This window comes from Podarcis filfolensis (assembly GCF_964270895.1).
Source record: "Podarcis filfolensis genome assembly, chromosome: 11".
Lineage (NCBI taxonomy): Eukaryota > Metazoa > Chordata > Lepidosauria > Squamata > Lacertidae > Podarcis > Podarcis filfolensis.
In genome coordinates this window covers 12,833,080-12,860,059 of record NC_139613.1, presented here as the reverse complement: position 1 = coordinate 12,860,059, position 26,980 = coordinate 12,833,080, and the positions used below count along the sequence as shown (strand labels likewise).

The 26,980-nt window shown below is 43.4% G+C and overlaps 1 protein-coding gene across 3 annotated transcripts in view; it reads right to left on the bottom strand.

Annotated features, from left to right (window-relative positions):
* RAB27B (RAB27B, member RAS oncogene family) overlaps positions 1-26,980 on the bottom strand; it is a 117,876-nt gene that overhangs the window by 24,340 nt on the left and 66,556 nt on the right. Inside the window, exon 1 of one of the 3 annotated variants that reach the window (XM_083575928.1) lies at positions 13,978-14,267. The exons of the other annotated variants lie outside the window; for them this stretch is intronic. The gene's annotated coding sequence lies outside the window, so the exon portion shown is untranslated. Of the gene's footprint in view, positions 1-13,977; positions 14,268-26,980 lie in introns of those variants that run through there. 3 annotated transcript variants of the gene reach the window in all.

The window sequence follows — 26,980 nt, the reverse complement described above, 5'->3', positions numbered from 1 at the left end:
CCCCCTCCTGCCACAAAAAAGTGCTAAGATGTCTGAACTATATGACAATACAAAAGTGTTAATTTGAGCTTGGGGGGGGGGGAGAGAAGCCAGGAAGAATCTTGGGGCACCTAAAAAACGAACAAATTTATTATGGCATCAGGTTTTGTGGCATACAGTCCACTTTCAGACATGGAATGCTACGCTCATTTGGCAGATGTGAATATATGCTCCTAGGTGAAGTGAAGTAGGGAATGTAAACAGTGCAAAAGAAGAAAGAATATGAAATATAAAAATCTATGAAAGCCACAGGAAACCTGCTTGGGGATGACACTCTTAACTGAGCCATTCATGCTGTCCACAGTAACCCAGGCCCATTGCTTAGATTGCTAAAGGAACAAAAAGGCATGTTTGGGCTTTTATGGACATCAGGACCGCAGAACAACCATGGCAGAGACCTGGAAAATGATGGAGCAGGTCAGTTCTAAGACTCAAAGCTGCAGCAACCTCCAACTAGATTGAATACTACAGGTTTGGGAAAGGGGAGAAATGCCTCCCCTTTGCTTTTACCCTCCTGCATCTCCTTCCCGAAGTCTAGGAAAGAACAAATGCTTCATTTGAAACTAGTGATGTGCCCACAAAAATGCAGTTAGAAAGATGAGCCAGCTTCCTTTAGCATATGTCAAGATATTGACACCTTCCTTGTCAAGGTGTTAAACCCGCAGCTGCTTCTGCAAGTTTTTAGAGCCTAATCAGTGGCGAGAGTGAAAAATACTAAGTGTCTCTCACGCAGAGAAAGGTGGGGAAAGGGAGTTTCCCCTTAGTGAGGCTGAAATCAGGAGTTAGGAGTTACCTTTCCTGCTTCTCTTTCTGGTCCTCCCCTTCACAGCCTTCTGCCAGCGCAGCACACTTGCACAGAGGAAAAGGGCACTCAACTCAAGTGCTGTATTTTGCATTAGCAAGAAATTATCATCGTCTGCGGGTGGTATCTCAACAAAAAACACACCAAAGAATTCATCTTGTTATCTGGGAGGCAGGAAGTGAATGTTGACTTCCTGCATCAGTGCAAACACACAATGACGCATTGTCTGACACGCCATGTTCCCTTTGAGACCTTACTTGAATTATATGTATTTTCAACTCCCTCGTCAAGGTGCAATGAGCAATTCCCTTGGCAGAAACTATGTATGGAATTGGAAGGATGGCTAGTGGGGGAGAAAGAGAGGCAACGCTTTTCACCATTGCATGATGCCTGTCCGTTTGATCATTCGGTTTGCCATTTTCTAAACCTTTTCCAGCTCTACGCTATACTTGTTGAGGTGAGGCAACCAGAACTGTACACGGTATTTCAAAATGGTCTCACCACAGGTTTGTATAACGGGCATTATGATGTTGGTCATTTTATTTTCAATCCCTTTCCCAACCATCCCAGACATGGAATTCACCTTTTGCACAGCTGCCGCACACTGGATTGGCATATTAATCAAATTATCCTTTACAACCCCAAGGTCTCGCTCCTGGTCAGTCATTGCCAGTTAGGAATCCTTGCTCCTGTGTGCATCAGTTTACATTTGAGTTGCATTTATCTTTTGACTACACATTCATCCAGTTTGGAGAGATCATTTTGGAGCGTCTCAAAATCAACCTTTTTGATTTAACCACCTAGAACAATTTGATACTGTCCTTACCCCAGGCTTTCTCACAACTCCTAATTTTACACCGCATACAAGCAAGTTCAAAAGCACGTCCCAATACCAATCTTTACAGGGACTCTGCCTTCTATATTCTCTACACTGAGAGCTGCCCATTTATTCATACTCTCTGCTTCCTATTCCTTAAACAGTTCCAGATCCACAGGAGAACCTCTCTTCTTATTACAGGACTGGTAAGCTTACTCAGGAACATTTGGCGAGACACTTCTAGTCTAAGAACATACTGTTGATTGGATCATCTATAAGCTTGCTGACACTCTCAAAGAACTCTAATTGCTCAATGAGACAGAAGCTCTGCTAGCTCTGCTTCTGAAGGACTGGCTATTCCATGCGCTTGGCAATTCCATCTTTAATAATGCTTTCCACCAGTTTTCTCAAAATAGATGTTAAGTAAATAGCTCATAATTTCCAGGATCACCCCTTGATCCCTCTTCAAGAATTTGGCCACTTTCCAGTCCACCCAAATGAATGCTGATCTTAGGGATAAGTTACATATTTTGGTTAGAAGACAAACAATTTCGCATCTGAGTTATTTAAGAACTGGCAAGTGATTCCAATCTGGACTCAGTCATTGGTCCATAAGGGACGCGGGTGGCGCTGTGGGTTAAACCACAGAGCCTAGGACTTGCTGATCAGAAGGTCAGTGGTTCGAATCCCTGCGATGGGGTGAGCTCCTGTTGTTCGGTCCCTGCTCCTGCCAACCTAGCAGTTCGAAAGCACGTCAAAGTGCATGTAGATAAATAGGTACTGCTCTGGCAAGAAGGTAAACAGCGTTTCCGTGCGCTGCTCTGGTTCACCAGAAGCAGCTTAGTCATGCTGGCCACATGACTCGGAAGCTGTACGCCGGCTCCCTCGGCCAATAAAGCGAGATGAGCGCCGCAACCCCAGAGTCGGCCACGACTGGACCTAATTGGTCCATAAGCCTAGAACTTCATCTCTTACCACCACTATCTGCCTCAGTCCCTCGGACTCCCTTCCCGAGAAAAATTGCTCAGTTACAGGAACCTGCCATGCATCTTCCGCGGTGAAGAAAATAATTCATTCACCTTCTCTGAAATCTCCTTATTCTCCAGTAGCACACCTTTGACTCCCTTGTCGTCCAAGGCTCCTCAGTTTTTTAAAGCATTCTTTACTGCCTTCTTGCATTTCTTTTGTGATAGTTTATGCTCCTCTTTGTCTTCTTCATCTAGACAAGGATGCCTTCTTGCTTCTGGTGATATATCTCTTATTTTCTACAACAAAGGTGGGAATTTGTGACCTTCCAGATGGTGTTGGACTAAAGCTCCTCTCACCCTCGGCTTGTGCAGTTAGGATCCAACATCTGAGGAGCCACAGTTTCCCATCCCTATTCCATAGGCTTCTGAATGATAAAGCCACATTCTCAGAATTTCTTTCACGAGTGAAGGGGCTCTGCATAGCATTTTCTAAAGAAGGAATCTCATATTTTTAATGGTTTTAATGCTGAGCTGCATGAGTTTAAGCTTTCAAGAAAACTCTGGAACTAAGTGAAGAAACCGCTGTGATGCAAACTTAAAACAGAGAAAGAAAATACTCATTTTTTCTTAGAAGACTTCCCCTACTGCTGCTAAAACTTTTATCTCCCCTCACCCTTAACTTCCTGGAGCAACATTCCTGCCTCCTCACTGCTTTATGATCTTGTTCACCCCCATTCTCAAGTCATAGCTTTCTCTCTCTCACTTGACATATAGATTTAAGTGTTAAATGCATTCATTTCGGGGCTGTTGTTCCTCATTTCCATGACTACCAGCGACAAGAGACTTGGGATCCCCCAAACCCATCTTTTATTCCCTCCCCAGCCATTTAACCAATAAGCTACAGCTAACTCGGCCTGCCTTATTAATAAGCAGGACTCAGGTAACAGGCAAAGTGGAAATGCAGGTTCCGTGGAAGCAGAAGGAACTGCTATTTTGTGACTCAGCAGGAAGGACCTCACCTCTGGCACAATCAGCTCCACCTTAAAATGCTGAACCTTTCTGACAGGTCTGCTAGTCCACAAAACCAGTGAGCAATTCACCTTAAGGCAAAAAATAGCCCTACTTACAAACAAAACCACCCTGATTCCCACCCCCAACCCAAACTAAACCCAGATGTGTCTTGGGAATGGCTCAACAAGCGTGTAGATTGGAGGTCAAACCATCTCTGGAACATTACACAGAAACAGGCATAGGATTTGGATGAACGTTGACCCACAGCTTGACTGTGGAAGGCAATACAGTGGTACCTCGGGTTACATACGCTTCAGGTTACATGCGCTTCAGGTTACAGACTCCGCTAACCCAGAAATAATGCTTCAGGTTAAGAACTTTGCTTCAGGTTGAGAACAGAAATCGTGCTCTGGCGGCGCAGTGGCAGCGGGAGGCCCCATTAGCTAAAGTGGTGCTTCAGGTTAAGAACAGTTTCAGGTTAAGTACAGACCTCCAGAATGAATTAAGTACTTAACCCGAGGTACCACTGTACAGGTTTAGAAGTGGCAAGTGGGAAATGGCTGTGATTCACTTCTTAATCTTTGACCATTGTGTAGGGCTCTCATACATCCAGGAGTTCAAAGCCAGAATTGATGTCCGAAATGTGGCACTTTGTCCTGGATCTTAGGCAAGCTCCACCTAGGGAACATGCATGATTATGCCCTCTTTTTCTCTCTCTGTCTGTCCACCTCATCCTTTTTCATCACCATCTACAAAATGAACATGGGACAAGGGGAGATAACAGGCTGCACTGGGGGGAACCAGCAGTTTCTCACCTGAGTGAGACTCTGTTTCTCCATGGGAGAACAGCATAACTTTCCCCCTCCTGGATCCTTTCTGCCATCACCAACCAACCAGCGCACCTATCCGTACCCTCATCTCAGACCTACCAGTATTTTTCGCTCTATAAGACACACCAGACCACAAGTTTTTGGAGGAGGAAAACAAGAAGAAAAATATTCTGAATCTCAGAAGCCAGAACAGCAAGCGGGATCGCTACACAGTGAAAGCAGCAATCCCTCTTGCTGTTCTGGCTTCTGGGTTAGCTGCGCAGCCTGCATTCACTCCATAAGATGCACACACATTTCCCCATACTTTTTAGGAGGGAAAAAGTGAGTCTTATAGAGCAAAAAATACGGTATTTGTTTGCTTGGCACTAATGCCACAGGTTAAGAAAAGGAGAAGAAGATTGCCATGCTTTAAGAGCTTGGAAGTAAAGAGTTAAGGTCCACTGTGGGAAGACAGACGTAAAATGAGGAACCGGCACAGCTACTGACTAGAAGCACAATGCAGGAGCTAACTAACATGCTCACGCCTTAATATTTTTTTTACAGAAGTAAAGCAACTTCAGAAACTTAGACCAGAGAAGCGATGGGGACACTTAACCTTTTCTCTACCTGTTTCCCTGCTCCCATATGGTTGGTGGCTCAAAGCATGTGTTTCCAAGAGTAAGACCAAAGGGCAAGAGGAAGTGAATCTGAGGTTTGCCCACCGACACAGCTACAATCCATCTTTATGGTCACTTTTCAAATTAACATTCCTGCCATTTGTTTGCCAATATCCTACAACGTGGCTGTTACGTGTAATGTGTGTCTTGGCGTGTCTGCCTCCAGAGTTTCTGTATCTTGTGAGGGAGGGTGCATACCTGGGCTTTAAATAGGCGCCGACTACGCCCTGAAGCAGATTTTACAGGAGGCACAAACTACCCTAGTGTGTCACAGGAGGCAGGTACAATCGGCATCCATCATGAGAACTGCTCCTTATCGTTGTGCAAACTCTCTCAAGGTCAAGGCCGAGATGGGCGTGCAAACACAGCTGTGTGCAAAACCTCTTGTACAGCTTCTTCAAGCACCAGAGGTTTCTTTTCTTTTCTTTAAGGGGGAGAATGACTCAGTCAAAGTTTAAAGGGCTTTTAAGGCCCAAACTAAGCAAGCAGGGCAACTGCGTATGTGGGCGTGCTATATTACATATACAGTGGTACCTCGGGTTACATACGCTTCAGGTTACATACGACTCTGCTAACCCAGAAATAGTACCTCGGGTTAAGAACTTTGCTTCAGGATGGGAACAGAAATCGTACTCCAGCGGCGCCGCAGCAGCAGGAGGCCCCATTAGCTAAAGTGGTGCTTCAGGTTAAGAACAGTTTCAGGTTAAGAACGGACCTCCAGAACGAATTAAGTACTTAACCCGAGGTACCCCTGTATTTGCCTCATTCACATATAAAGTAAGGATTGGTGCTCCTCTTTATAATAAAATGTTGAGGATGCAGAGGAAGGGAGAGAAATCCATAGCCCTCCCCTGCCTCACCTTGTTGTACTTCCTAACATTAAAGAAATTTCTCCTGCCCCGACTCCGATACTGGAAATGAACCAGGCAGGAAGAAAACTCATGGAGCTCAACGAGATTTGGCAAGGAGGGGCACGTTTCTCCCCACTCCCCCATTTGCTCAGTTAAGTGTAATGAGTAGACCCCCCCTCCCCAGTTTAATGTGCTTTCCACCTCAAGTTTGACCCTTACTTTCATTTTTTGGAGGGCCAAACAAGACATAGAGTTAATTGTGCAAGTGCAATCAACACATTATGCAAATAACAGCTGAAAGGAAGCAGGGATGGGATAAAGAGAAGTTTAATTCCTTATCTCCCTTTTGCGGTCCAGAATAAAACCCTCATTTCTACAGCTGCAACACGCACCGCCATCCTGCTTGAAGGTTACACATTAACTTCTGACATGAATTGTGGCTTGTGTGTGTGTGTGTAGATGCTTTGCTGTGTGGCTGCTTGCTACTTGCATTTGCAAGAAACACTTATCTGATTTCTGAAACCTGAACCAGCGGCGTCTGGTGCTTGTTGGGGCTGCTAGGGCAGAAGGCAAGGAGGTCAACACTAGGTGGCAGCAGAGTCAATGCCAGGCAGAGATGCCTCCTGCAAGCTTTGTCTCCCTCCTTCCACTTCCCACAGGTCAGTTCTACATGGCCAGTACTGAGACTGAAGGAAGCAGACAGGCAATGTTTTCACCACCTGGACTGATTGTAAGGGGGCTGGCTAATGGCACATCAAGGCTGGTATGGCACTGCCTCATTCACTCTAGTGGACCAACCTGCATTGTTTCAAATGAACCTCCCACTTATGCCCACAGAAACATACCTGAAGGTCCATCTCCACCTCCATCGTTCACCGAGTTCCAGCTCTGAGGGCCTTCTGGCAGTTCCCTCACTGAAAGAAGTGAGGTTACAAGGAACCAGGCAGAGGGCCTTCTCGGTAGTGGTGCCTGCCCTGTGGAACGCCCTCCCATCAGATGTCAAGGAAATAAACACCTATCTGGCTTTTAGAAGACATCTGAAGGCAGCCCTGTTTCGGGAAGTTTTTAATGCTTGATGTTTTATTGTTTTTAATATTCTGTTGGGAGCCACCCAGAGCAGTTGGGGAAACACAGCCAGATGGGCGGAGTATAGATAATAAATTATTATTATATAGCTTCAGAGAGGTGATTTTTGCCAGAACAGTAGAAAGGAGAGAGTTAAACTTTCCCTCCCCCACCCCTCCCAGGCCTGAGGCTGCTCAGGTTTCCCCACCACACACACACACACACACAGCTGCTATTTGGAAAGCAAAAATGTACGCATTAACCACAATCATTCACACTATATAATTCAGTAACCAAACATGTCAACATTCACACAATAATGTCACCTCTGGTTTGCAGAGTTGGGATCCAGCAGCTCAGGCCCTGCCCCAGGACACCCCATTTCAGGGCCTTCTGTGGGTTGGCACCAATGAGTATGCTGCTTGTGGCACTTCCACTTGCTGATATATTCAGCGGGTGGAAACAGGGAACTCCACAGTCGTGAAGGCCTTCAGAACAGAAGGATACTTCCACCCAATCCACACAGATACATATGCACAGAGCTTGGCACAAAAGGGGTTTGGTTTGTATAGCCCAAATTACTTTCTTAAACCTTACAGTCAATACGAGTCTTTAGGCAGGATTTTTCGCCAAGCCAGAGTTTTCCACTATGGGTAAAGTTCTGAATAAAGAATGAAATAACTTCTATAGCCAGACATCCTGAGCTGCCGTTACTTCACACTGCACTGTAACTTTCAGGTGAGAAATAACTTCTGATCATTTACAGAAAGGCTGGGAGCCTGTAGTCTTCCAGATGTTGTTGGAATCTGAACTTCAAGCCATCCACAGTTTTGGTTGTCTCATGATTTCAAGTCATGAATCTGAGAGGGTGGTGTGCTGTTGTTTTTTTGTCCTTCTGCTTTCCCTTTGAAAATCCAGTTTGCTGTTGAACCGGAACAAACATCCATTGGGTTTTCTGTGGATTGTTGAAATTCAGCAGTAAACAGCAGGTTTTCTTGGGGAACGTGGCAAAATAAAAATCAAATTTTCTCAGACTCAAAATCACAGGGCAAATGAAGCTGTGGTTGGGCCCCAGCAAGCATGGTCAATCATCAGGGAGTATGACACTTTTGTAGTCCAGTAACATTTGGAGTGTCACAGGTTCCAAACCTGCTTTACATTCTTGGGCTTCCAAACAAAACTCTCTTTCATCTCTATTCCGTTTTTTTGTCTTTCCAGTGGTCTTACATAAAGGTAATTTAATATATTTAGCAAGTTGTTCAGTTGGAAGTCTCTGTTCCAGTTCACACCCTCCCAAGCAACACGCAAGCGTAGCTACAGGCTACATTTTCCTTTCACTTCGGTGCTTCACTTTGTTATCTCAGAGGTTTCTAGCCCCTGAAATGCATCCGCTTACTGCAGCTGTTCCCCTACGTGGGAGAAAAAAGAAGTGTGTTCTCAGGCACACCATGAGCAGATGCTAAATCCACCTCTTATCTCTTTGTTACTCCAGTTTTTTGAAAGGCGGAATGGGAGAGGTTTGACCTTGCTCCCTCAGATAAGTCTGCCAATAATGGCAGCCCACTTGTTTTGTCTTTGATAACTTCGTGGGAGCTAATCAAGAACTGAACCCATCCAGAACTCTGTCGTGGTTCCACTTCTTGGCTGCTATTACAACAGGACTTGGTCAATAGTTGAAGGACGTCAGAAAACAGTTTCTATGTAAGTGACTAGTTAAGAGCAAGTCAGGGAGAAGAGGCATTCAAGAATACTTATTCCCTCCCATCTGCATTCTGCCAGGGGATGGGGAGAAAGATTCACCTCTCCACACTCCTGCGTTTGCAAATCATAATCCTATTGCTTCTCTGCTGCAGATTCTGAAGCAAACTTTTGAGGGTAGAGGAGGGTTACCAGCTACCCGTCCCATGAGGTCTCTGTTGCTGGTGGCCGGCCAGTATCCATAGAAGAGAACAGGTTTTCTGCTGCAGCAATGCTCTCTCTAAGTGCAGCACTTTATTCCCCCCCCCCCCAATAATGAATGGCAATCATGCACTTATGTAAATGTAAGAATGTAAAGGACTACACTCAAGCCCCCACCACTGGCATGGGGAGAAAACTTTTTGTGGACCTCAACCATTAAGAATCAAGCCTGTTTGATTCCATCTCATATTCTGTTTCTTGGTCACACCTGTGTGTGACATTATGTTGGGATTTTATCTCTCTCTCTCTCTCTCTCTCTCTCTATATATATATATATATATCCTGGATTGTGCTTTCAATTCGTAATAGACACCAGTCTTTAATAAAAATAAAGAGGGTGCCAGGTTATGCAATTTAATGCACCATGTTCCATAAAACATTTATTTTAAATTTAAGTATGTATCTTCTGAACAAATATGCCTTAAGTACTTCTAGTTTCTTTGCTTCGGTAGTCATGCATGTCAGCATCAGAAACGTCAAAATATAATTTCCACTGGTGCTCTGCCTCTACTACATTAATAGGAAGATTTCATTGATTTGTCAAAATACTGCCTGGTGTGGAGAACACATGCTCCACGCAGCTACTGCTAATGTTATGTACTGTGTAACCTTATAAAAGTCAGCTCCACAATTTGTTTTCTAAGTCAAGTTGAAATTTGGAACTAATTTATGCAAAATATAGCAAGTTAAAATTTTTAATGTTTAATAGTTAACTATTGTTATGGTGATATACTACATCCTTAGTTTATTTGTTTTTTCTATTTGGTCTATATCTTCATGTTTTGTTTTTTTAAAAAACCACTTTTGTATGTGTTGCTAAATAAATAAATAAATAAATAAATAAATGGCTTCTTCCGCCAATCTTCTCATAATTTTTCAGTGGCAAAAAATCACGGACACGGCTGATTTCTACTGAAGGAAACTCCAAACATGGTATTTGTTCCACTTTAATGAGTGTTGTGAGCTTTAAGGTATGGCAAGGTACGTGAGATCAACGTTTCAAAACTCTATTCTGAAGTGCCAAGCAGATTCGTCCTTAGACTACAGCACAGTTGTGGAACAGAGACATGCTGGTGTGGTTGGAGGGGCCGGCTGAAGATCTCACTGTTCCAGGTGCCCATAAAATACCCCTAGCTCAGGTGGCTTTTAGAAAGGAATGGACAACTTCACAGTGATTAGGTCTATCTGGAACAGAGGTGATGAGCCTCAGCCCCCGGGGTCCAAATCCAGCCCTGCAGGTCTTTTCACCTGGGACTCTCTACTTTGGCAACCCACCCCAGGCCACATACCCTGCCCAGCCACAACCTCGCTTCCCAGGACACACCCATCAGTAGGTCTTGCTTCACATTTTCCTTGACTGTTTCTGTCTGGCTGGACGGTGTCTCTGAACTCTGATAATGACTCTTGCTTGCCTGGTTAGAGGATTAAGGTGTGGGGTGTGTGTGTGTGTGTGTGTGTGTGTGTGTGTGTGTAGATCAGGCTTCCTCAACCTCGGCCCTCCAGATGTTTTGAGACTACAATTCCCATCATCCCTGACCACTGGTCCTGCTAGCTAGGGATCATGGGAGTTGTAGGCCAAAAACATCTGGAGGGCCGAGGTTGAGGAAGCCTGGTGTAGATAGTACCCTAATATACACAGGTAAAATTTACATTCATTGCTCTGTCATTTGCCTCGGGTCCTGCCCACCACCAACATGTGGCTTCTGGAAGCTTGACCAGAAACGAATGTGGTGCTCAGGCTGATAAAGTCCAACCCCAGCCCTGGATTCAAAACCACCAAGTCTAGAAGTCATTTATCTCTGACTATCGGATAAACCAGGGGCAGTTGCTGCCTCCGTGTCTGGTTTGTGAGCTACGCAGAGTCATTTGGTTGGCATCTATGGCAAACAGGATGCTGAACTACAGTAGATGAGCCCTTGATTCGATCCAGGAGGACTCTTTCATGTCAGAGATGGAGGACCATGATGCCCTCCAGATGGTCTTAGACTCCAACTTCCTTCAGCTCCAATGGTGGGGGAGAATGGGAGTTGTAGTCTAACAACATCTGAAAGATCACAATTTGCCCATCCATGGTTTATGCTCTTCAATCTACAGTTGGCCCTGAAGGTTATGGTTGGGGACAGGTTAATTTGGAGCATGTTTTCCTCCCTAGGTTGTCCTCTTCTGTCACCTGACATAGGGCACATGTGGCCATGATTCACCTTTATGGGTCCAGATTGGAGCTCCAAATGAAGAGGCAAAAGCATGACCTCAGTGTAGGGGCAGGGGATAAATTCAATTCAATACACGTTTAAAAGTGAATCTATCCAATTCACACTGAGAACTACTGAAATGCAGCCATCCTTCGAAATTTGCACTTGTCCAAATCTTGTGATACAGTTCTCTACCAAACAGCATTTACAAAATACACATAATTGGGTAAAAGAGTGGATATTGGGGGAAACGACATTAAAAATACATTTTATTCATCAAAACTGCATACAAAATGTGTTTCTTAGGAGAAATGTGTGCTAAAATGCTGTGGAATTTTCATGATTTTGGGGGCGTGGAGAGAATGCAAATTGCTGCAGAAATATGGAAAACTGAATTTAAGATTGGAAAAAAATATGAAACAGAGAGAACCAAAAGTGGACAGATTCTTTCATCCCTGGGTGGAAAAAGGGAAATGCACTATCCTCATCCTTTATTCTATTATTCTTCCATCTCTCTATCTCTCTCTTTTTCTCCTGCAGAGCTGAGCAACTGGAAGACAGAGCCCCACCAGGGGTCAGTGCAATGACAGCAAGGGAGGGTAGGCAGAGAAGAGAAATAATCTCCCCCTTTCCAAGCCATTCTTGGATTTTGAGCATATAGAATTGATCTGTCCAGGTGAAAAAAAAAATGGACAGGTGACATTTCTAAGACCCAATCTTAATAGAGTTTTACATTTGTATAGCACTTTCCAATATTCAGTGATTTTCAGGTGCTTTATCTAGTTCTAATCTGTATAACAACTCTGTGAATTCAGCCAGTAATGTTATCCTCCCCACATGCCCATATTACAGATGGGGAGGCCGAGACCTGCCAAGGCCACCAAATGAGTTCATGACAGGGGCAAGATTCAAAAGGTGGATTTCTTGGTTCATAGGTCACAGTGCTACACACCTATGGAAGGTGGAGCCCTACTGAGTTCGAGGGAACATGCCCTGGTAAGGCCCCTTCTGCACTATGGCAGAATCTTGCCATGAATTGGTGGGTCAATTAAAAGGGTGTGTTCCTAATGCAATATGTGGAGCTGAACAAGACTGAATAATGCAGGAAGCACACACCCTGCTGGCCTGCTTTTCCCGTGAAAAACCACATGTTTACAGCAGCCCGACCGATTCCTTTGAGCTGACAAAAGTGGGGACTACTTCCCTTGTGATGCTGTCCTCCACATATATCAGGCCAACCTCAGCTCCCCACTACGCACATGCATCAGCCAACATATGCATGCATCAGTGTCCAAAAATGTTTTCCCACACAGAACATCTTTGCAGGTGAAAATAGTCCACAGCGTTACCTTCTGTTGCACTGGTATAAAAATCCACTACACTGAGCCAAATGGTGAAACAAAGATACAGCTTTATCATTGGGAAAGAGCAGAATTGTGTCAGCCTGCTCATTGCTTAAGTGCACCCACATGCTACCCCACAGAATGCTGCTTGCAATCCTGCCTATACAGAAGTTTGTGGCCAAATTTCCATTAACTTTTAACGGAAGCAGTTTGGAACCCAAAATATTTTTTCTACATTTCTCTGGCAGTATAAAACAGCCCCTCTGATTTGACATATGTTTATCCATAACTCCCACCAATCCAAATATAGGATATAGATGCCCCTCTTTTCCTAGTTCATTTATGCACGTAGCTTTCTCATTTTTCCATACTTAATTACTCGTTTAGCCAAGCTTGCCTGACTCATCCAACACACTGAACTTGAACAAGCTGCTTGGAAGTCCTATTGTTTTCAGTTACACTTCTAAAGGTCAAGGTGTCAGTGTCAGTTTGTAAGGCTATGTGCCTAGGCTCCGCTGCAATTCGTTGAGTCAACTTTAAAGATGTTCAGGTATTGCAGCAATTCAGGTAAAAACAGTGCAATCCTATACACATTTACTCAGGAGTAAGTCACAATGAGTTCAGAGGGGCTTGCTTGTACATTTTGGGTGCAATCCTGTACATTGCTACAGGATTGCACCCAAAATATGCTGCATATAGTTCATACAGTGTAATCCTATGTAAATTTACTCAGAAGTAAACCCCACTGTGTCACATGGGGCTTGCTCTCTGGAAAGTCTACATACTATGGCAGCCCAAATCACCTTCTATCGTCACATTTTCCTTTCTTAGAGCAGGATAAAACTTTTCTTTTAATGTAGCCACAACACTTCCTGTACACATCATCAGAGATCACTATCTTTAAAACGAACAGCCACGTTACAAAAATACTACAACCAGGCAGTTGCCTTTTGCACAAAGCATGTTTCAAAAAGCTGAGTAATACAATAGTGAGTGGGTAAGTTTCTTTTGGAAGACTTCCACTTTGAAGATTTTACGCTAACACTGAGAAGAAGCAAACAGCAATGTGACTTGAGTTTTTTACAATCTCACCTAAAACCTCCATATGCAATTCTGCAAAAAAAAGGGGGGGAGAACCCCTCCTGGGATCTCCAGCTGCTCAGCACTCAAACAAGTTGTTTCTGAATTGCTCTGCAAAAGTTTGGGCTCTGAAAACCTGGCTTACCATTAGCGCAGAAATCACAAAAAGGAAACCACAGGTAGTAAATAATAACAATAATCCAAACTTGCTTGCTGTTTTCTTTTCAGGCCTGCTGCTACAGTGTATCTCCTGGTCGGGTTTCCTTTCAGCAAAGCGACGGAGCAGTTAAACGATTCGCTGGTAAGGATCAGGGTATGCGAACGCGTTTCAGAAAATAATACCCGGACACGACCTGAAACTTACCAGAGCGCGAAGTTTTTCTTTCCCGTGGATTTGGTGCCTGCTTACAGAGTCCGATGCTTGTTTCGCCTTCCCAAAAGACTCTCACCCGCCGCAGTCAACTCCTCATAAGCAAAAGAAAACCCCAAAGCAATCTAGCAATCCTTGGAAACATTGAAGAGCGTGAAGGAAAGGGGAGGAGGACAAAGGAGTCCGGAAAAGTGGCGTTCCTCCCTCGCCAGCAGCGAAAGTCGGCTCGCTGTGCGCTCGGCACCACCCTCCAGCTCTGAGCTCACAGCAGCTGCTCTCTGGAAAGGTTGATTGGAGAGGAAAGGCGTTCCCCGTGACCGTCCGCACGGACGTACAGGATGTAACCCGGGCAGATCAGGCTGGCGACTCAGTCGCACACAGCGCTGGCGGCTAAGGCGGACTTGCTGCAACTTTACGCGCGCGCCTCTGTGTTTCTGTAATGACATTCGGTGAAAAGAATTGACTGTTGTATTGCTGTGTCGAGTTTTAAAAGGATCCATTTTAGTGCCCAATGTGGGAATATTATCTGTTCAGCTGGAGGCTATTGGTCTGTTTTGACTGCTGTTCTGTAATACTTGGGTTTTTACCTGCTGCAGGCTGCCCTGAGAATTCTCTACTAACTAAGGAGATTAGAAAAACACCCTCTCCCAATTAAAATAAACCTGCAATCCTGCCCATTAAGCTGGGAGTAAGTTTCATTGAACTCTACAGGGCTTGCTTCTGAGTAGACTGTATATAGGCTTGCACTGTGAATATATACTTATTTAAGGATTTTTAAGTTGCATCCTCTGCCAGAAAACAGCAGACAAAGAGGAATAAAAAGGAAAGTCAAAATGTGACTACAGATTAACTAGGTTTAGGTTCCAAACCTGTTTTCATTGAGAGGGTCATAGACTAACTGAATTGTAGAGATGGAAGGGACCCTGAGGGTCATCTAGTCCACCCCTCCCCCAATACAGGAATCTAAACTAAAGCATCTATGACAGGTGACCATCCAAGGAAGGGGAGTCCACAACCTTCCGAGGGAGACTGTACCATTGTCAGACAACTCTGTCAGAGTCAGGTACAGTGATGCAGATAGGTAATTTTAGATAATGGTTTTGTGTGGGGTGGGCAGGGGGCTCCCTTACTTCAAAATGTGGTGTGTTGGCCCTGTTGCATTTGGGGACTGTTGTGCTCATTCTGCTGAGCACTGATAACCCTGCCCGGATAACACCTCTTTAGCAATGGGGTGTGTGAAGTAACAATACATAGCGGTCCTGTGGTGCAGCAATAAAACTGCTAGCACATTTGTAAAGCTAAGCAGGGTCCAGTGTGGTTTCAAATTGGATGGGTGACCACATGTTGAGATACTTTTTTCAGGGGCTTAGACTAGAGGACCCTCGGGATTCCTTCCAGCTCTATGATTCTATGAGTGTAGTTAAGACATCGGCAGAGAGGAAATATAAAGTTGAACTAATTCACAACTTCCAGTATGGTCACCCATGTTCTTTCATATGAACGACCAATCCCTGGTGCAGCATTTGGTGGGACCTTTTGGAAAGCTGTGGCTGCAAGACTGAAGGTAGAGGGCACCCCTCCCGCCTCAAAATTAAGGATGGGTGGGAGTCAGACCTCCTCCCTTAGTTCTGTCTGATTGGCACTGCAGCATAACAGTAACTGCCACTGACTTTGTATGAGTAGCTGTAATAAAAGTCAGTAATCACTAGTTCGGACGTAAGTCAGAAGTTCAAAACTGTTGTCCAAAAGTAGCTAAATATGGAAGAAAAATGTAGGTGTCCCTGATAGGGAGAGAGAGAATGTTTCTGCTCCTTCTATAATAATAATAATAATAATAATAATAATAATAATAATAATAACAACAACAACAACAACAACAACAACAACAACAACAACAACAATAATAATAAATTTATTTATTTATACCCCGCCCATCTGGCTGGGCTTCCCTGGCCACCCTGGGCAGCTTCCAACAAAATATTAAAATACAGTAATGCATCAAACATTAAAAGCTTCCCTCAACAGGGCTGCCTTCAGATGTCTTCTAAAAGTCTGGTAGTTGTTGTTCTCTTTGACATCTGGTGGGAGGGCGTTCCACAGGGCGGGTGCCACTACCGAGAAGGCCCTCTGCCTGGTTCCCTGTAACTTGGCTTCTCACAGTGAGGGGACCGCCAGAAGGCCCTCGGAGCTGGACCTCAGTGTCCGGGCAGAACGATGGGGGTGGAGATGCTTCTTCAGGTATACTGGACCGAGGCCGTTTAGGGCTTTAAAGGTCAGCACCAACACTTTGAATTGTGCTCTGAAACGTACTCTAGAAGCACAATACAGTACTTATAAGTAACTGTAATGTTAATTTCTTCCTGAAGAGGTCACATGCATTGCCATCTATGGGTGATTTGGCAAGCTTACCAACACGGATGGCAAATAAAAACAACTCAGCCCCTGATGAACTGAAGAAGCAAATAAATTAGGCCACTTACTGAATGTTGGATCATAAATTTCCATGCCCTGAAACCCCCCCCCCCACCTCTATTGTGCAATTTATGCACAAGCTACATAAGCTTTCAAGGTATCATCCTTCTTTATACAGACTATTGTTGTGCTGGAATAATAATTAATAAAAACAATAACCATTATTGTGTGTGATATATTATGTCTGAATTATATAAACCTGAGATGAATGGTCCTGTTGACCCCAGGCTTGTCTACTCGGACTGGAAGCCCTGCTCTGAGGTGTCAGGCAGAAGTCCTACCCAGTCCTGCTACCCTGGATGGTTTTAATTGGATATACTAGGGACTGCACCTAAAATTTCCTGAATGTGAAGCAGTACCACCATGCTGTGATCCTTCCCCATTAAAGCTGGCTGAGGATACAGATCCAGAATAGACCCAGCATTGAAGTACGGTAATTACGAATCCACATTTGGCTTAAAGTAAATCAAGCACAAGGAGTTCTATCACAGCATTTATTGCTATAAAAACCAAATTAACCTGTATGCACGGCTGATGGGAAAACAAGCACATTCACCCTCTTTCAAATTATGCTTGGAGATTGCCTGCCGTATATCACAAGAACTATATTTGGTAACAATGAAATATTGTTTCTTTACCTTTCTGGATATTTAAGGGTTATAATCCTTTCCCACAACGTAACATCCTTATAAAAGAAATGTTTTTAAAATGTTCTCATACTTCTAAATTGTTTGTACTGACAGAGCAATCTGCTTAGCGCTATGCTGAATTCTTCCCTAGGTAATTGAAATATTTGTCACTGGTAAGTGTAGCTATTTTTTAAAGCGACAGCAACCATTATTGAAGGGATCCTGTCTAATGCAGATTATGAACACAACTTTAATGAGAACTGCCTATACCTCCTTGTGCATTTCCTCATGCCTAACAATGAAACAATGAACTGGTAGGGATGGATGAATCGTTCTATTTCTGGTCCGTGACAATGATGCATGCTTCATTGATAAATCCACTCTGCCCCATTTTTTTTGGCATTAATCTGCTTTTTAAAATTCACATACAAATTACACATTTAAACACACACGGCATGCATTTCTAAACATATTTAATTCCATAGCACACGTTTTTGGCACATTTTTCAAGCCAAACAACAACGCTGCAAAATTCAGAGAAGTGCAAAATCGAAAGGATGGTTATATACCAGTCAACACATTCGTTTGAGAGGCAGGGGTCAGGGGTCAGTTCACAGAGGAATTCACAGAAATAGGAGCCCTTATGCACACTTAGTATTAAATAATCTGAATGTGAACTCCTATGATGGGTTTGCGACACCCTGTCCTGTTGTCATACTATTAGTTCACAAGCCTGGTTCCCCCACTCCCGTGAACTGTTGAAGCTTTAGATGTCCCAGAAAGATGGGGCAAAAATAACTTTTATAACCACTTGCATAATACGGTATCACATGACTATCAAGCAACAGCCAAATCAGCATGCAAATAGGGTTATACAAGTAGGACTCGAAACAAGAGGCTCCAGTTCCATGTTTTAGTCAGTTGGCAATGTCCTCCATCGACTCCACTCCTCTTTCCTCCTGGCCTTTTTGTCATCCTTCTGCAAGAGTTAGCCAGCATCGCATGACCCCACTGAACAAGCTCAGTCCATGTTTGGATGTTTTGGGAAGTTCCCTCCAAATGGTTGTTTTCTCTAAAGATTTTCACGTGTGTACTTCTGCAAATTTCAGTGTTTTCCTCAGCCTACTGATACCTCCCTCTTGCTTGCAGATGGTTCCATCTTGGCTACATAAGAAATGGCACTCAGTTGTGAACATCAGAAATGGAGGGGATGATATGGAAACATATTCCTTTTTACTTGTAAAAAAAAATGGAACAGCTTGAAACCATGCAATTATCAGGTGGATGAATGGGTCTTTGTCATGGGCCACCATTTTGTATGGTATCAGTTTGTTTGCTTTAATGTACTTGCTGGTTTTTGTTTCTTACTGTTTTGCTGGGTTTTTTGTACATCACCTTGAGACAGTTGTGTAGAAATTAATAAGAAGAACAATAAATATCACGTAATGCTGGTTGCTTTTTATTGCTCCTGGTATTTATATCCCATTTTCATCTAAAAACACTCCCAAATCACAATAGAATATTGAAACAAACACACAAATTTAAAAATATCAAACTCCTGACAATTGAGACAAGAGCTTTTCCCCCAGCCAGAACTCTCAGGTGGGTGCCATTGCCATTCTAAGAGAACAAGGGAGGTGTTCATAGGGAGCTCTGGCACCTCTTTTTCTAGAAAAATAGCACTGGCTGGGGCCATTAACTGGCTGCAGCTCCAGAGCCAGCTTTCTTCATTGAGTCTAGCTTTGGGTTCTCCAAGAAATGCAATCTCTCTATGAGATAAGGAGTCACCTTCACATGACAAGCTAATTATACAATGTACCACCCTGGGCTAACAGCCACATAAACTTTCTTTGCTGACAAATCAGAATTCCTCTTGCTGCATTCCTGAAAAGGACTCCAGCTAAACAGGATGGCACTTGTACAGATGTTATCAGCCATTGTTTGCTTATTTAGCACATGGATTTCCCTATTTTTCTATCACGGAACTCCTATCTGAAACCCTTCTAGTCTATGTAGACAAAGCGGTACCTAGTGTCCAATGGGAGTGGCAGGGCAGAAACAGGGCCGGCCCTCCCATGATGTGGGCTGAGGCAGCTGCCTCAGGAGCACCAGCCACCAGGGGAGAGGAGGAGTCCTGTGCATGTTTGCTGCTTGCTCCCTCACTAACAAATAAGGTTTTATAAGTATGATCTAGAGAAGCATGTGCTTAGCTATAATAATATAGAAAGAAAGAGTTACCAAAAGGGCAAATCACATCTTAGCCATCAATTTGGAAAAAGCATTTGTAAGAACCATGGGGTTTTAAATAGAATAAATAGCAATAAGAACGAGCAATCTAAAAATGCATACGGAGAAGTACACCTGAAAAGAAATAAAAGATTCTTTTCTTTGGACACTGCCAAAAATGCTCAGATGTCGCAAAACACTGATAAAATTATGGACTAACATGCCATGCCTTGATAAATACATTGAGAGATAAAACTGATTAAACATATAGCTTGTCATGTAAAAATATGAGGAAGCCAGTATCAGACCTGGTGCTGCGAAGGTATTCATGAATGTTGCCTGTTATTTAATCCCAAGACTCAAGTATTAGATAGTGTTGGGAGTTAGAAAGAACAGTAGTGAAATAGGCACTAGTCAATCAAAGTCCTGAATGCACCATATAATCATCCAACCCTTGAGCTGCTTCAAAGGCTGAGAGGAGCCCATCAACCTGCAACTACAATTTGAGACTGATGGGTGAGCCAAGGTAGCTGTTGTAGTCAGATCTCAAAAATGAGCTATGCCTTTATAAGCTGATGATTACTATGGAGTTTTTTTTTGAAACAGGGAATTGACCCGGCTTTGAAGTGTTGCTTTGAAGCAAGTCAAACAAGATTTAATTTGTTGCTGCTTTTTTATATATTAAAGGAGGACTCTAAATTTAAGCATCTCTTTAGATAGACAAATTGCCCCAGAATAACCCAATGCACAGAATCTACTGGTATTTCTAATCAGAAAGAGTTCTCCAAAGACAAACAAGAAATATGAAGTCAAGCAAGGTCACAACGTAACAGGCCACCATCTTGCTGAGCTTGTGCTAACCACCTAATGTTGACTTAATTAACTTTCCGATAGTATTAATTTGCTGTAGTAAGCTTCTTTAACACCCTCACCTTCATCTTCAGCTGCAATGATGTCTATCTACAATTGCTCACAGTCATCCTTGCCTTCCATCATTCTTCCACTCTGCTCTCAGACCAACTGTAAGCTTCTTGGGGCAGGAACCACCTTTTCGTTCATGCCGTATGTAAATAACCTCAGTAGTATCTAGACGTGCACAAATATGCCCGGTATACCTGAAGGAGCATCTCCACCCCCATCGTTCTGCCTCGACACTGAGGTCCAGCTCCGAGGGCCTTCTGGCGGTTCCCTCACTGTGAGAAGTGAGGTTACAGGCAGAGGGCCTTCTCTGTCTGGGAATAAACAACTATCTGACTTTTAAAAGACAGCTGAAGGCAGCCCTGTTTAGGGAAGTTTTTAACGTTTGATGTTTTATTGTGTTTTTAATATTCAGTTGGGAGCTGCCCAGAGAGGCTGGGGAAACCCAAATCCAGGCATATGGGTGGGGTATATATTAATAATTATAATTATAATTAAATACCTGTTTTTAAGAATATTTTTAACACCTCTATTTGTCTTTTATTGATAATTTTAACATTTATCTTTTTGTAAACCACAAACCCAAATCCATACCCTCCAACATTTCTCCAGTGAAAATAGGGACATCCTAAGGAAAAGTGGGACATTCTGGGATCAAATCAGAAACCAGGATGGTTTCGCTAAATCAGGGATGTCCCTGAACAATATGGACACTTGGAGGTTGTGGAATAGCCTTCCCAAGGAAAATCACTTGGCAACATTTTTGCAGTCTTTGAGCTGCCAGATGAAGGCCTTGCTTTTCACCCAGTGCTTTTAAAAATGGGAGGTAACCTCTTTTTTCAAAAATCTGTTCTTGATTTTGAGATGCAGCAAGTTCATTTTCTTTGCCTTATGTAGTTTTGCCCTAGAGTTGAAGCTGAACATTAAACTGAAAGAAGGAAAACTAAAATAAATGAAAATGGCAAACTAAAACTGCAGTAAACTGTGCTTGTGCTGCAGTTTGAACACAGTGCATTAATAAAAAATGGGAAATTGGCAGATTGGTGCAGTGAAGGCTTCTGAAGCATTGGTGGAATACTATTTAGAAATGGACTGGTTGTGAAACTCTTGAAATGCCACTACAGCAAAGACAAAAGGTAGACTTAATAGCATGCTTGAAGGGACACGGGTGGCACTGTGGTCTAAACAACTGAGCCTAGGACTTGCCGATCAGAAGGTTGGTGGTTCGAATCCCCACGACAGGGTGAGCTCACATTGCTCAGTCCCTGCTCCTGCCAACCTAGCAGTTCAAAAGCATGTCAAAGTGCAAGTAGATAAATAGGTACGTCTCTGTCGGGAAGGTAAACAGCGCTTCCGTGCGCTGCTCTGCCACATGACCTGGAAGCTGTATGCCAGCTCCCTCGGCCAGTAAAGCGAGATGGGCACCGCAACCCCAGAGTCGTCCACAACTGGACTTTATGGTCAGGGGTCCCTTTACCTTTAATAGCAGTCTTCTTCAAGAATGCCTTTGCTTTATCCACAACACCTGAAAACTAGTACCTCCCTTAATAGCATACTGTCAACAGCTACTAAAACTCCCAATCAACTGGCAGTTTCCCCTCACTGAACATCCGGCACATGTTTTTCACCAGAACTGCTTCATGAAATATTCTTGCAGCCTTGTTAAAAGTAGCTACAATTACACTATCATTTTCCCTCTCTTGCTCCCCTCCTCCGTTTGGTTTCGTTCGAGTGCAAACTCAAGTAGCAAATGAAGAGATTTGCTCTGGTCTATTAAATCCAAGGACCGCCAATTACTTATAGGCCTCATTTCTTGTCTCTCCAGATTGGTGCATTGAAGGTGAGCACTAGAGGAAGACCAGGAAATGGAGCAGATCTTCAGCAGAAGATCTTCGGAATTTATCCTGTTTTGAATGAAACTGAATTGTGGAACTGCAACAGAAAGAGGGAATTAATGCCTCTTCCAAAGGCATGATTAAAAGAGACGGGGCAGACCTGCAAACAGGAGCTTCTGGTTCCCTCCCCCCTGAAAGTTAAGAGCAGCTTCATAGCTGAGAGGAAGACTCCACCACCTTACACACAACTGGGCTCAATGTATGCTGTGAGGAGGCTGCTATGTCGGAGCTATGATTCTTCAACATCAATTTTGTTGGACTGGTCATGTTGTGTGGATGCCTGATTATCGTCTTCCAAAGCATCTACTCTATTCCAAACTTAAAAACGGAAAGAGTAATGCTGATGGTCAACAAAAGAGGTTTAAAGACTGTCTCAAGGCAAATCTAAAAAAATGTAGTATAAACACCAACTATTGGGAAACACTGGCCTGCAAGCACTCCAGTTGTAGAACAGCCTTTACCAAAGGTGTCATGGGCTTTGAAGACACTTGAACTCAGAATGAAAGGGAGAAACATGCTATGAGGAAGGCACGCTTGACACTCACGCACTGTGATCAACTCCCGCCCAGAAACCTATGTCCCCACTGTAGAAGGATGTGTGGATCCAGAATTGGCCTCCACAGTCACTTACGGACACACTGTTAAGACCATGTTCATGGAAGTCTATCTTACTCAGCTATGAGTGATCTCCAAAGAAGAAACTGTGCTCAAATAGATCCCCTACATGCTTAGGGACTCTGCACAACCTCTTTTCTTTGTCTAGAATCTCCATATTCAGAGCAAGTGCTGTGCTGAAGAGCTATCACTTTTTTTGACTGCTTGCAGGCTTCCGAGAAGTATAATCCTCAGGTGGCACAATGGGTCAGTGCATCTGGCTGTTAACCAGAAGGTTGGTGGTTCAAGCCCAGTCAAGGCTGGCTTTTGGCAGGATTCCTGCATTGCAGCAGGACTAGATGGAGATCTGGGTTTCTTCAATCTCTACAGTTCTATAGTACTATTATTTGGTTAGCCATAGTGGGAAAACAGGATGCTGGATTCGATGGACCAATGGCCTGATTCAGAAGGGGTTTACTCAACCTTCTTGGTTATGGTTACCAGATTTTTTTCAATGAATCCGGGGACACTTTTTTTTTGTTTTTAAGCTGAGTAGCAACAGGGAGTCAGCAGTGGGGATGGTGAGGCAAAAGACCCTGGGCCCAAGCACACATGCATATTGTATAAAAGTGCAAAGCCCTTCTTTTGCACCCTGTGAAACAGAAATGCACAGAGTTTTTAAAAAACTGGGCAATGGCGCACCACCCGCCTGTGACTCCTGAGCCTCCCCCGATCTCCTGCCCCCTTCCCCCTTTGTTTTGGCTGATCGGGGGAGGCTTGGGAGTCGTGGGCAGGCAACCGTTGCCCAGTTTTTTTAAAAAAACTGTGCATTTATGTTTCACAGGGTGCGAAAGAAGGGCTTTGCATCTTGCCTGGCAGAGAAACTGCATGCCTTGTGTCCCTCCTGGGCAACGCCCGCCCGCCCATGACTCCCGAGCCTCCCCCGATCTGTCAAAACCAAGGGGGAAGGGGGAAGGGGATCTGTACCACCAGATGTCCCCAGTTCCTCCTAGGCAGTGGCGGTGGCAGCGAGCAGCTCCTGAAGCCAGCCGGAGCCAACTGCGCTACCAGGCTGGCTCTGGGCTGCTGAGGCTGATGCTGCCACATTTCCTGGGGACAGATTTGCAAATCTGGGGACATTCTGGGGACGGAATTTGTCCGGGGACAGATTTGCAAATCCGGGGACGTATGGTAAACCTATTCTTGGTGCCCAAGACTGAACAGAAAAATAAGGACTATGAAACACACACAGCCCCTCTGAGATTACAATGGGATAGTGATGATGGCACCACTGACTTTTCCAAGTTGCTATGATTCGACTTTGCTGGTCACAGAGATAAGAACAGGAAGATAAATTCCTCACAGTGCAAATTAATATGCAGAACATGATTGAAACGGAATTATGAGATGTTGTGGGGATGGGGGGGCGATAACTGGAAATAGAGCTATGACTAATTCTTTGAAAGGACTGTGAGATAGTACATCTTAACAAAGTCACGCTAATCAGCTGTTGTGTGCTAGTACTACATGGCAACATGTTGCAAAGTATAATGAGCAAACTTGACCTCCCTGTCAATGCGTCAGCAAGGATATGATTCAGTTGCCTGTCGAGATGCTAGGTGTTTGTGTACTGCAAGCACTGAACAAGCCATCCTCAATGCACAGCCAAGCTATACAATTCTTGGAACTGTCGAAACTGACTGTTTCCATCTCATCCTGTTGACCCGTTCTGCCACTTGAACCAAGGAGCGCTGCGATCTGACAAGAGGAGAAGCCCTGATCCCTGTAAATGTCCATCTGCTGTCAGGTTCCCAAACGCACGTTTCATGGTGGGAGAACTGGGAGTAGAGAAAGATACCATCTAGGAGTTGGTTCTGATGTTATTGTTTAAATACTTTGCTACAAGCTACCCCAGAGACCTGTTATGTGTTGGGTGTTTTAAATCAGGGCCTTTTTTCAGCCAGAACTCACCGGAACTCAGGCTGGATCTTGACACATAAAAAAACACACGTTTCAGTTAAATGCGTTGTAAACTTTATAAAGGGAAAATCACGTTGGCAAAAGACAGGACTCCACAGCGCCATCTGGTGTCACAGTGTTATAACGCATACAAAGCGCCTTTTCTTTACAATTGTAGCTGAACCCTCAGTTCCAGCACCTCAGGTGGGTGACATTGCCATTAAAAGAGAACAAGGGAGGCATCCATGTTGAGTTCTGGCACACCTCTTTTTCTATTTTAAATCAATATATTGTTATAGGTTCTGGGTGCCACAGTTTGTGGGCGCAAGTCACCCATAATTCTTGGATTTAGTAAAAGTTAGAATTGACCATGGTTTGATTAAACTGCACCAAATATGGAAATCCCTGGGCACAGCTTATGTTGCTTTTTGATGCAATATTACAAACTAGCTTCCATCTGATTTGTTTTGTTTTTTAAATAATATTTATTAAAGTTTTTAAAAAAGAAAAAATTACAAAAATGAGGAAAAAGACAAAACAAAAAATACAAAATACAGAAAAAATAAAAACAGTTAAAAAGAAATCCATCTTTCCATAACTTATCTTTCATTTACTTATTTCCTTGACCTCCTCACACCTCCCTTTTTTGTATTCTAGTTCAGTAGTTACCATTTTTTCCTTACCATTTTTTCCTTTATCTTAATAGTTTATCTTAATATATTGTAACTTTACATTCTCACCTGTTAACAATCCATTTTTACATACCCCTTAATAACATTACTGCTAAAACCACATAACTTCATTCCAACATCCTTCTAACATTCCTTAATTTTGCAGTATTTCTGTAGATAATCTTTAAATTTCTTCCAATCTTCTTCTACCGACTCTTCTCCCTGGTCTCGGATTCTGCCAGTCATTTCTGCCAGTTCCATATAGTCCATCAGCTTCATCTGCCATTCTTCCCGGGTGGGTAAATCTTGTGTCTTCCAATACTTTGCGATGAGTGTTCTTGCTGCTGTTGTTGCATACATAAAGAAAGTTCTATCCTTCTTTGGCACCAATTGGCCGACCATGCCCAGGAGAAAGGCCTCTGGTTTCTTCAGGAAGGTATATTTAAATACCTTTTTCATTTCATTATAGATCATCTCCCAGAAAGCCTTAATCCTTGGGCACGTCCACCAAAGGTGAAAGAATGTACCTTCATTTTCTTTACATTTCCAACATTTATTATCGGGCAAATGATAGATTTTTGCAAGCTTGACTGGTGTCATGTACCACCTGTATATCATTTTCATAATATTCTCTCTTAAGGCATTACATGCCGTAAATTTCATACCTGTGGTCCATAACTGTTCCCAGTCAGCCAACATAATGTTATGTCCGACATCTTGTGCCCATTTTATCATAGCAGATTTCACCGTTTCATCCTGAGTATTCCATTTCAACAGCAAGTTATACATCCTTGATAATATCTTAGTTTTGGGGTCTAACAGTTCTGTTTCCAGTTTTGATTTTTCCACCTGGAAGCCAATTTTCTTGTCCAAATTGTAAGCCTCCCTTATTTGAAAATAATGAAGCCAATCTCGCACTTTGTCTTTTAGTTTCTCAAAGCTCTGCAATTTCAATTTATCTAGCTTCCATCTGATTTGAAGACGTAAACTGCGGTTAAGCTGAGATGTGTAATCTGAAGGCAACCCTGTATCAGAATTTTTTTAATGTCTAATGTTTTACAATTTTTTATGTGCTGTAAACTGCCCAGAGTGGCTGGGAAAACCCAGCCAGATGGGTGGGGTATAAATAATAAAGTTGTTGTTGTTGTTGTTGTTGTTGTTGTTGTTGTTGTTCCAGGCATCCATTGCACATGTGCAGATGATGGCTTCATTGGATGGGAGTTTGGGGCAGTTGCGGGTTTGGAGAAACTAATGGTGCATACAGCAATGCAAAACATGAAATGCGGCGAGTGAAAACGACCTTGCTGCGTTTTATTCGCTAATGTGTACATGCCCTCAGAAAACTGAGAGAGACTATTCAAGGAGCAGTTAAACGGGACTATCTATCACTAATCCCCAAAGAAACAGGTTGAACCTATGAGGAGGGAATTTTAAATAATGTTTCTGAGAACTTTGCTGAGCTGGATTTACTTGTGAGTAAACATTATTGGACAACCTTGGCCCGAGGGAGGAGCATTGCTAGACAATATGGCACTTATGAGTTCATGTGGCATCTCCATTTTAATTCCACACGCATCTCATGGCAGAGAAGCCATGTCTCCACAGCGCTAAAGGGCCCTGGTGTGGCAGCAGC